This window comes from Lithobates pipiens, unplaced genomic scaffold (genome assembly GCF_037356315.1).
Source record: "Lithobates pipiens isolate NorthernLeopardFrog02 unplaced genomic scaffold, aLitPip1_a1.2 Scaffold_22, whole genome shotgun sequence".
Lineage (NCBI taxonomy): Eukaryota > Metazoa > Chordata > Amphibia > Anura > Ranidae > Lithobates > Lithobates pipiens.
This window is the reverse complement of record NW_027507784.1, coordinates 224487618-224499715: the sequence shown is the minus strand read 5'-3', so window position 1 is coordinate 224499715 and position 12098 is coordinate 224487618. Positions and strand designations below refer to the sequence as shown.

The 12098-nt window shown below is 48.3% G+C and overlaps 1 protein-coding gene across 1 annotated transcript in view; it reads left to right on the top strand.

Moving 5' to 3' along the window:
• The window catches only part of CLEC16A (C-type lectin domain containing 16A), a 1523862-nt gene that overhangs the window by 1420146 nt on the left and 91618 nt on the right, over positions 1-12098 (top strand). The window lies entirely within an intron of this gene.

Here is a 12098-nt window from a genome sequence, read left to right as displayed (position 1 = left end):
GCTGCCGCTTACCCCGCCTTCTCCTGGCTGCCACTTTCCACAGCCACCTCCTGGCTGCTGCATTCCACACCCTCCTGTTCCTGGAGTTCTTCCTGTGTATGAAAAAGGGACATAGTTTTAGTTTTTGGTTCATCAAACACACGCAATTTTCACATCAACACTGTTGCAAATTGTTAACCAATAGAAAAGACTATCATTCTGTGCCCAGCATTTTTCTTTCTTGTCCCCAAGGTTTTGGCCACTACTGTCTATTGATATGTGAAACACTTTCTAAAATCAGCAATTAGTGAGCAAAAATCAAGTTAACATCATTCATTTATACTCCCAAAATATGTACAATACTATACCTGGCTCAAACTGAGCTCCTCCAGTTCTTCCTGAGTGGAAGGCCCAGGTTGGGTGTCGGAAGACTCAGCGGGTGTGGAATGTAGCATAGGACACGTGGAAGGAAGAGTAGAGAGGGATTCTCTGACCTCAGCCTGGTCTGACAGAAACTGCATCCTGTCATAATATCACAGCCTGGGCATCTGCTGAAGCTCCAGATTGCATGGACTTCAGCACCTTGGTCCTCTCCTTCAGACATGTACTCCTCAGGCCACTGATTTTCTTTTTTAAATAGTTGACGTCTGCCCTGGGGACCACCGGCTTCACAAACTCAACCAGTTTGTCCATTGCTGCCTGCCTCTTTTGTCTGTTACTATACTGAGGGTGTGTTGGTTGCCACAGGCAGGGCATCTCTCTGTATTTATCGATGAACAGAGGGAGGAAGCTATGATAATTGAACCTGTCCATAATGTCTGCAAGACACAACACAAGACAAACCCTAATGTCAGGCTAAACTCCACGAATGCAGGCCTCAATCTAGAAGCAGTATAGTCTAGTGATGTACCAAGTTCAAAATGTTACCTTCGTTTGCACGTTCGTCGCCTCAGCTTCTCCCTCTGTTCACAGATCGTACGGACGACACACACGTGTTGCGTTTTATATACAGTTCACATGCGTGAAACTCCGCCCACCCCTGACATTCTTTCTAGACTATTCCACGCCCCTTCGCTTTCGGCGCAGTGGGGAGAGCACATGGCGGAGAGAACGCAGGTGCGTAATCACAGTTCCACGAACGAGGAGGAGGGTGAGGAAAGCCCGGAGCCTGAAACGTCCCGATCCAGGAAGACAAGATTTAAGGCCTCAAATATGTCTTTTGGAGAGATGTTGGAGATGGTGAACATATTGAACAGGACCGACTATGATGGGAAGTATGGACCTTACCCAAACTCAAATATCAGAAAGGCCAAGGTCATGAATAAATTTGTGAACAGTCTTCATAAGAATTTTGGGGTACGCCGATCCATGGATCAACTGAGAAAATGCTGGTCAGACCTGAAACTGAGGGAGCACAAGCAGTACATAAGGATCAAGCGTGTTCTTGAAAAAAGTAAGTAGTTGTTGTGTGTTCATATGAATATTCTTGCTTGCACACTGCTCCATGTGCTTTGATTTCATGTTGTGCATTTTAAAATGGCCACTTTCAAGTTCATGGTGTCATTCGTTCGTAAGAAACATCGTTCTGCAGGTAAGTATTTCAGCTTAACAAAGTGTCCACAATAATGTTCTCACCGTTGAACTCGGCCAAAAAACACAATTGTACAACACTTCCAAGCAATGTTTCATATTCCTATTTCTGCCCTCTGTGTGCTAATTATTATTTTTTTACATTCTCATAGGGGAGAGAAGACTCGGCAAGTATGAGGACACCAGGGACCCCACCCCTCCCAAAGAAGGCCAAATTCCAAAACCAGAAGCAGAGGAGCAGGAGGAGGAGGAGGAAGGAGAGATTGTTGAAGTTGGACAAATTGTCACCACAACAGGTGTCGGAGAACACAGCTTCTGGTAAGCTCATCAATGTATGTCACCATATTTATAATACATGGTGTGTTTTTTTTGCTTTGTTTTGTAGGTGATGTGGAAGAAGAATCCCATTTTACGAGTGAAAGTGCTCAGATCCTGATTGGGGAGATAATGGGGTGCAATCGGGATTTAGAAAATATACAGCAAAACATCAATGATGTTAAAAATAAAATGAAGAACATCATTGATGTTTTGGGGAGAGTGTGAAACAGCCCAAACTAGCTAGGGTTTTATTTTTTGACTTTTAATCAACAACTTTTGTATTTTTTGAAAATCCAAATTTGGAAGATGCACAGAGTGTGGCAACATGCGCAATCTCCCATCATGGGGAATCAATGTATGTATTTTGTGGAAAGTGGCTGAGATGAAGGGGTTGCAGCCCCAAAACATGTACATTGATCCCCCATGATGGGAGATAGCACATGTTGACACAGTGTGCATCTTCCAAATTTGGATTTTCCAGGGGTGACACCCCATGTGATGAAAGCAATATCAGCCCAGTTTGTACATACTCATGTCTGATATGGTCTTCACTTTTCAAAGTTGAACTTTGTAAGTTCCTGTGTTCTGTATGTTACGCTTTTGATACATGCCTGTTTACACAAAAACACAAAGTGTAAAAAAAAATACCTGAAAGACTGTTTTTGATACACACAATTTGTTGGTTTGTTGTAAAACCCTTTTCTAAACGCACATGTGAATGCGCTTGTATTAAAAAGTTAAATTATCAACAATGTGTGGCTTCCATTTTCATTGCGCAAAACATGTATTTGGAGTAAAATTGTTGGTTTCGGTGAGAATGGGTGTTATTTACTAAAGGTAACTTCACTTTGCACTCCAAGTGCAGTTTCAGGTGTACTTTTGCAGTGCACTTGTAGTGCATAGTGGAAGTGCCTTTAGTAAAAAAACACACAGTGATGTGTTAATTTTGACAATCATTCCATTTTCCTGCCATGGTACTGAAAATGAGCACGATTTTGGTCATTAATGCACTACATACATTATTTAACAAAAACAAGGTGTGTGTGTAGCAGACCCACAACATAATAAGCTTATCTGAAGAAGACTGTCCCCTCATCTCGCTCAGAAATTTTGTTTGCACTGTTGGTGAAAAAGGCACAACAAGAAAAAACATAAATTTACATAGGAGACACCTAAAAGCAAGCCAAGCAGTAAATGAAGGAGATTCAAAGAAAAATGTATTCGGAAAATGCCGCTCAGACATTGTCTGGCATATCAATGGCCCCCCTACCCACAAAGTAGTCCATGTATTGTGTTCTAACCTCACGGGCGCTTTGGGGGGCAAGCCCGGATGAGCAGGTTCAAGGTAAAGTCAGCAGATAGCGGATTGCTATCAGCTGAGCTAGCAGTTGGGGGGAGGGGGGTTCCTAATGAGTTTGGCACAACCAAAAAAAAAAAAAGTCACTCTGCATGAATTGAGCACACACATCACATTTTTAGACATTTTAGGGGTTGTTTAGGGGAAAGCAATACTATGGAGCTGACAAAAGACATTGTTAAGTGACTAGACTATAGTTTTATGGGCCAAGAAGAGCATGGTGGGGAAATGAGTGAGGCAAATATGCCTGAGGACAAAGGGGCAGAGCATATGAATTAGAGCATATTGCAATGATGGTAATTAGGGAATGAGGAAAGAAATGCAATACATTAGCAATCATGAAATACATAGAATGTGATGTTAAAGGATAAAACTTACCTTCATATAGTCCTTCTGCAGGACCTGAATGATGGCAGAACAGGTCTCTGGAATAATGATCCCCAGAGCCTGGGGGGAGATGCCCGTAGAGAACTTGAGGTCCTGAAGGCTTCTCCCAGTCGCCAAGTAGCGCAACGTGGCGATGAGCCTCTGCTCCGGCATGATGGCTTGCCTCATGCAGGTATCCTGCCTGCTGATATAAGGGGTCAGCAAAGCCAGCAGACGGTGAAAAACAGGGTCCATCATCCGGAGATAATTCCTGAAATCATCAGGATTATTCTCCCAGATCTCACGGAGCAAAGGCATGTGCGAGAACTGGTCACGCTGGCGCAACCAATTCTTGGTCCACAAACACCTCCCCTCCCTGTTCATGGACCGGGCTTGTGTCAAAGTAAGAACCCCAACACGAAGCCCCTGCACAGCACAAACTCTACGACGAGTACATAGACGAAACGGTCGGCTGGTCAGAACGGACAACAGAAAGCACCGATAAACAGCAATGCCTGAAAGAACAAACTGAATAGCAGAAGCAAGCAGACAATAAGAAATGCAAATCAAAGCGTACTATACCAAGATATAGTCCACAATGAGAAACAAATACTTACTGACTGCACGTACTGATTATCAGATACGCAAAGACAAGCAGAAACTGAAGAGCAGTAGCGATCTGAATCACTAATCTGAAAAGCGCGAATCGCCTCTCACCAAACTTCTACTAACACGCGATACACACGAGATCAGCAGAAGGAGCCCAAAGGGTGCCGGACGTGGTGCTGAACTTCCCTTTTCTAGTCCCGGCTTACGCGGCTTACGTCACCGCGTTCTTGGCAACCGGAAATTCCGACAACTTGGTCTGACCGTGTGTATGCAACATCACTTCCGGACCTCGTCCGGAATGAATCCGTCGGAATAACTCAGACGGATTTGATCGTTGGAATCTCCGATCGTGTGTACAAGGGCTAAGAGAAATAAAGAAAAATGATATGTGTAGGGGGATACAATAGTGTGTGAAGTGCAATGAGAAGAAGGGATAGGGAAGTGAAGGGAAAAAACATGTGCACAGAGGAACAATAATACCTCAAGTCAGCCGCACAGGGTGATCTGGTAGTGGCAAAAAAACGTGCAAGTAAATAGAGCACACATGTGTTGTAGACTCAATAGACTAGTGAACAGTGAAATAGTGATGAAGAGGGAAGGTGGTACGGTTACTATTCAGCCTACCAGGCTAGTTCAGCAATAAAGCTCGGACCCGGAGGAGAGGTTTCAGTGTAGCTTGGAAGGAGATCAGGTCACTAATGTAAATTCAGGTACATGGGTTTCAAAGGTGAAGCCCGGATGAGTATCCAGCAAATAAATGTCTGTGTCAGACCGGTAAGACTCAGCGATCACCTATAGTATCAAGTTTATACACGACAAGTGAATTACATGTATGGGGGTAAATATATTGAAAGCCCACCCCAGTGCTGGAAAGTATGCAAAGTAGCCTTCGCCCACATCAGATCATGTCTGCCTCCGGGTGCCCATGCCTGTCTGCCCGTCTGGCGGAACAGTCCGCCATTTAAACACCCCCCAACCCCCATGCCGAGCGCCGGCATGCCGGCGCACAGCGTCATGGGGTCAAGGGTCCCACAGACCCGGCGTGAAGGGACCCATTGCGCACGCGTGCATGTATGGCAAGCCCTATCTGAGCCTGCCAGTGCGCCGGTGATCTATGCAGTGCATGCGCGGGTTCCCACCACGCCAGTCTGCGCACGTGTCCTACGGCCTCAATCAGCCCGGAGACGTCCAAGGAAGGGGGCGGAAAACAGCACCGCCCCCCTAGGTCGACAGGGCGGGACGGACCGCCCATATTCCCAGGGGCCCTACCAGTCCCCGGAAAGAGGAAAACCCAGAAGATCCCCAGCAGGACGGGGACACGTTTACATGGAGCATTAACCAATTCTGTTCATAGCCATATTAAACAAAACATTACAGAAATTATATAACATAATTAACAATTTAATCAAAAACATATAAAAATGACAAAGCAAAATAAATACATATAAGGCCAACAGAAAACAAAATGACTCAAAGGCACAGTGGGGCAGCCAACAGTATCAGAGATGACACAGCAGGCCTGAGTTTGTTACACTCTAACAGGATTCAATTGTTCAATTGAACACAATTTATGTTAGTTTTTTAGGGACACGCTAGGAGGATGGGTCGGCATGCTGCGATTTCATCCACCTCAAACTTTAATTATTAGAATAAGAAATTTGAACACAGGAGCCAATACCCATAGGAAACGTGGGCAAGACCAGAAGGACTTCCCGACAGAGGGCTGGGCGGTGACTATAAAAATGGCTTGAAGGAATTAGTTTAGTTAAGGCCAGGTGGTCTAAGGGCATCCAGCCTTTCGATCCAGAGGGCCTCACGTTGTAGAATGATTTTATATCGGTCACCCCTCCCTCACATCAGGTGGTATCTTTTCTAATACCAAAAACTTGACCGAGAAGGGGTCAAATCTATGGTAAAGGCCTATATGTCGGCCAACGGTGGTGAGCTTCCCATTGGTAGAGTGGTATACATGATCACCCACTCTCTGTCTGAGTTCCCTAATGGTCTTGCCCACGTAATATGCTCCACACTTACAGAGCATTAGGTATACTACCCCAGTGGTGTCACAAGAGACACTAAAGGCAGGCAAGAACACTTCACCATTGGGGAGTTTGGTCCTTGCCCCTGAAAAGATCCAGGGGGATAGGGGGCACTGTCCACAAGGGAAGGTCCCTCTAGTATTTGTTTGGTTGGCAGTTGTGTGTTGATAGTGACTGCTCGTAAGGCTATCCCTCAGAGATTTAGCTCTCTGGAACACAAGTTCCGGTCTCTCACGTATATGATGTGTTAGAACGTGGTGGTGTCAGAGAATTGCCCGTAGCGGACGTGTCACTGGGCGCGCTGCGGGGCGTAGATGTGTGCTGGTGCGCGCCAGCGCTCCTGTGTGTGCGGCTGTGCGGGTGCGCGCTGGTGCGCGTGCGGGTGTGTCGGTGCGCGTTGGCGCCAATCGGCCTTCTTAAGTGTTCCCCCGCGGTGTGCTCGGTGCTGTCCGATCTGCAGCTTCCTGTGCCCTGTTACCTGTGACTTTGCTTGTGTTCCTGACCTCCTGTTTACCCGGCTCGTCCCTTGGATTATCCTATCTGCTGCCTGCCTTTGACCTCGGCCTGTCTCTGACCTCGCATCTGCCTGCGCCTTTGTACCACGCTGCCCACCTGTTGCCTACCCTGCTTGTGATCCGGACTTGAACTTGCTCATCCCTTTTCTGCACCGTCTGCCTGCTGTCATCTATGTCTTTGGCTGGACCTGCTCACCATCTCCTGTTCACATCTGCTCCTGCATCCAGTTGTGAGAGTCTGTCTACCTGTCCGAACCCAGCCGTCGGATCTCTTCTCCAGCATCTAACCCGCCAGGCTCTCATACCCGCCTGCGCTCCCGTGCCACCTGTCCATCCTACCTGGGGCCATGAACCAGACCCGTAAGGGAGACCTTCCCCTGCTATTTCGGGCTCACCTGTCAGGTACGTGGGTCTGACAGTATCGGACAGCCATGTCTGAGCCTGAGCAGGGAGCCTCCCCCATGGAAGAATTGTGCAGACACCTGGCGGGTCTCACACAAGCCGTGAAGAGTCTGCAAGAAGGCTACACCAGACTGGAAGGCCAAATCCAGGTACTGTCGTCTCCTGCACACCAACCAGGAGTTTCCGCTGCCGGACCAGCATCAGCACCCTCCGTAGTAATGCTGCCTTCCGAACCCAGGGTACCAACTCCTGAGAGATTCTCTGGTGACCGCAGTAGGTTCCGGTCCTTCCGCAATGCTTGCGAGCTTTACTTTGCTTTACAATCTCGCACCTTCTCCCTGGAAGCGACTAAAGTGGGCTTTGTGATTTCACTTCTGTCTGGTGAACCCCAGTCCTGTGCCCATCGCCTCCTACAGCAGAAGTCGCCCTCCCTTGACAGTCTGGATACCTTTTTTGCCACTATGTCCCAGCTTTATGAGGATCCCCAGCTGAGAGCAACTGCGGAGGCCGCCTTGCATGCCCTACAGCAGGGGCGCAGGGCGGTAGAAGACTATGTGGTGGACTTCAGACGTTGGAGTTCTGATACAGAATGGAATGATGCCGCCCTGCGCTACCAGTTCCGCATGGGTTTGTCTGATTCACTCAAAGACGAACTGGCACAGGTCGGTGTCCCTCAGTCTCTGGAAGAGCTCATCAACCTCTCCTTCCAAATCGATCGACGCCTTAGGGAACGTCGTTCTGAGAGGTCCTCCAGCCAGTTTCGGCCCACTTGGGTCCTCCCCAAGGTCCCCAGTGCTTCCAGCTCTTTTCGGCCGACCACCCTAGCTCCTCCGGCTCTGGGACCTGAACCCCCTGAACCCATGCAGCTGGGTCTCATCCGTCCATCCCTCACTCTGGAGGAACGGCAATGCCAAAGAGCCAGTAACCTGTGTATGTACTGTGAAGAACCAGGTCACTACGTGAGATCTTGTCCTAACAAGACACGTAAGTCTCTTCCGATTCCTTTCAAGCATGCTCCTACTCTGCCTAAGTCTACTTCTCACCTTGCTCTCTCTGTCGTTCTACAGCTTCCCGATAAGGATATCCAAGTTCCAGTCATAATTGATTCCGGAGCCTGTAGTTGCTTTATTGACCAGACTTTTGCTGCCAATCACCACATTCCCCTCCGACCGAAGTCCTGAAGCCTGGCGGTGCACCTTGCCGATGGCTCCATCCTAAGTTCTGGTCCTGTCACCCAGGAAGCCATCCCCTTGCTGACCACAATGGGTCCTAACCACCGTGAACTCCTATGCTTGGACGCCATCTCTTCCCCTCTTTTCCCCATTATCTTGGGAATGCCTTGGCTACAAGCCCACAACCCCAACATCGACTGTGCCACAGGGAGGGTCGAGTTCCTTTCTGGCTACTGCCAACAGCACTGCTTTCTTGAAGTCCCTTCCACGTCCACTCAGCTCCTCAGTCTGGACTCTGACCCTAAGTCACCTCAAGCAATTCCTGCGCCCTAATGGGATTTTGCGGATGTGTTTAGCAAGAAAGGAGCAGAAACCTTACCCCCGCACAGATCTTACGACTGCCTGATAGAGCTTCTACCTGGAACCGAGGTCCCTTTTGAAGAATTTTCCCGTTAACCGAGCAAGAGCTGGAAACTCTAAAGGGCTATTTAGACGAAAACCTCAAGAAAGGCTTCATTCGCCCATCTACTTCCCCAGCTGGGGCCGGCATCTTTTTTGTCGAAAAAAAAGACCACTCTCTACGACCTTGTATAGATTATCAGGAGCTAAATAAGATTACCATTAAAAATCGCTACCCGCTACCCTTAGTGCCCGAACTCTTCCAAAGACTGGGGTCCGCTGTTGTGTTCTCCAAGTTAGAGCTCCGCGGTGCCTACAACTTGATCCGCATTTGTGAGGGGGACGAGTGGAAGACTGCCTTCTGCACGCGGTTCGGGCACTTTGAATATCTTGTTATGCCCTTTGGTCTGTGTAATGCACCCGCCACTTTCCAACACTTTATAAACAACGTCTTCCGTGACCTGTTAGATTTATACGTTATCGTTTACTTGGATGACATCCTAATCTTCTCTTCCTCAGTCTGACCATCGCAGGCACGTCCGAAATGTGTTGACTCGCCTTAGGCAGCATAGACTTTACGCCAAGTTGGAAAAGTGCGAATTTGAGCTCCAATGCATACAGTTCCTTGGCCTGGTCATCTCTGTTGACGGTATCAAGATGGATCCTCGGAAGGTGTCCGCTATTCTGGATTGGCCTGCTCCTACCAATAAGTTCCAAGAACATCAAACCAGATGCTCTCTCCTGTATGTTTCATAACTCCCAGGATACCTTGCTTCCAGATACCATCCTCCCTGCTGGAAATGTTTTGCTTCTCCAGGGGGACCTCCTGTCCCGGATTAGACAAGCTTCTGTGGGGTGGTCCCCATCGGTTGAGAATGTTGTAAGGTCGCAAGATGGCATGTTCCGGTACAAGGACAAAATTCTGGTTTTCGGAGGATGTGAGGGTGGCTGTTCTGGAGCCCTGCCACGACCCCAAACTTGCCGGTCACTTTGGCACTTTGAAGACGGCCGACTTGGTGCAGCGTGCATTCTGGTAGCCGCAGCTAAGTAGTGATTGCAAGAAGTACGTAGAGTCCTGCACTACCTGTGCCCGGAGCAAGACTAGCCGGACAAGATCCTGGGGTCTACTAAGACCCTTGCCAGTTCCAGAAAGACCTTGGAAGATGATTTCAATGGATTTCATTGTGGAGTTGCCCCTGGCGGAAGGCTTCTCTACCATCTTTGTGGTGGTCGACAGACTGTCTAAGATGGCCCATTTTCTGCCTATGAAAGGCACACCTTCGGCCTTCGAAACTGCAAAGGTGTTCATTAAAGAAGTGGTGAGGTTGCATGGAGTTCCTTCAAGCATTGTATCTGACCGGGGTGTCCAATTTACCTCCAAGTTTTGGAAGGCCCTGTGCAGTTCCCTTGAAATTGAGTTGGCATTTTCTTCTGCCTATCATCCCCAGGCGAATGGGCAGACGGAGAGAACTAATCAGACCTTGGAACAATACCTCTGCTGTTTCTCTGCCTTTTCACAAGATGACTGGGTCTCTCTTCTGCCTCTAGCTGAATTTGCCTATAACAACTCACTGCATTCTGCTATCAAACAGACGCCTTTCTTCGCAAATTATGCTTACCATTCATCCCTCTTGCCCGGTTCGGTTCCTGAGTGTGCCATTCCTGCAGTTTTCAGAGACAATTGACTTCTTCTTGACCAACAACAAATTGCTACAGGAGGCTATGGCCAAAACCCAGGATTATAACAAAAGGATGTTTGATAGGAAGAAGCAGGGAGAACTCATCCTTGTACCGGGCAATCAGGTTTGGCTCTCTACGGCTAATCTGAAGATGGCTTGTCCCTCAAGGAACCTGGGTCCTAGGTTTTTGGGTCCCTTCGCAGTCAGGAGGAAAATTAATGATGTTACTTATGAGTTGGACTTATCCGGTTCCCTAAAGATTCATCCAGTTTTCCATGTATCTTTGTTAAAACCTGTTACCCCTAATCCTTTCACTGGCCGGAACTCGGGCCCACCTAAACCCGTAATCGTTAATAATGAAGAGGAATTTGAAGTGGAAGCGATACTGGACTGTAGAAAGAGGGGTAACCAAATTCAGTACTTAATCAAGTGGAAGGGGTACGGTCTGGAAGATAACTCCTGGGAACCTGAAAGCTATTTACATGCGGAGTAACTGCTCAGTGCTTTTAAAAGTGCCCACTTGTATAGATTTGCCCGTATGGGCATCCGGAGGCTTGAGGAGGGGGCACTGTCAGAGAGTTGCCCGTAGCAGACGTGTTACTGGGCGCGCTGCGGGGCGTCAATGTGTGCTGGTGCGCGCTGGCGCTCTTGTGCGCGCGGCTGTGCGGGCGCGCGTACGCGCGTTGGCGCCAGTTGGCCTTCTTAAGTGTTCCCCCGCGGTGTGCTTGGTGCTGTCCAATCTGCAGCTTCCTGTGCCCTGTTACCTGTGACTTTATTTGTGTTCTTGACCTCCTGTTTACCCGGCTCGTCCCTTGGATTATCCTGTCTGCTGCCTGCCTTTGACCTCAGCCTGTCTCTAACCTCGCATCTGCCTGCTCCTTTGTACCACGCTGCCCGCCTGTTGCCTACCCTGCTTGTGATCCGGACTTGAACTTGCTCATCCCTTTTCTGCACCGTCTGCCTGCTGTCATCTGTGCCTGTGGCTGGACCTGCTCACCATCTCCTGTTCGCATCTGCTCCTGCATCCAGCTGTGAGAGTCTGTCTACCTGTCCGAACCCAGCCGTTGGATCTCTTCTCCAGCGTCTAACCCGCCAGGCTCTCATACCCGTCTGCGCTCCTGTGCCACCTGTCCATCCTACCTGGGGCCGTGAACCAGACCCGTAAGGGAGACCTTCCCCTGCTATTTCGGGCTCACCTGTCAGGTACGTGGGTCTGACAGGTGCTCTTTGAGTAGATGCCAGTGTTTTGTGACAATTTTTCTCAATTGATCATGATGAGCAGAATATTGGGTAATGATTTTAACAGTATTCATTTTCGGAGCTGGGGGGCTGGGATATAGTAGCGATGTTCGCGTGCGCTTTAGAGCTTTGTTAAAAGCTTTGCACAAGAAGGTTTTGGAGTAGCCTCTTGAGTAAGCGCTCCAGAAGGGCGGTTGATTGGACAAAAAAAATCTTCCTCTTGCGTGCAGTTACGGCGCAGCTGCAGATATTGCGCATACAGGATTTAGGGTGGGCACTGGAAGCGTGCAGCAAGGTGTTACCTGCCATAGATTTACTAAATAGATTGGTATATAAAGAGCCGTCAGGATGTTTGGCAATTAACACATCTAGGAATGAAATCAGTGTTGAATCGACATTTACTATAAAATATAGATTCATGTCATTCACATTGA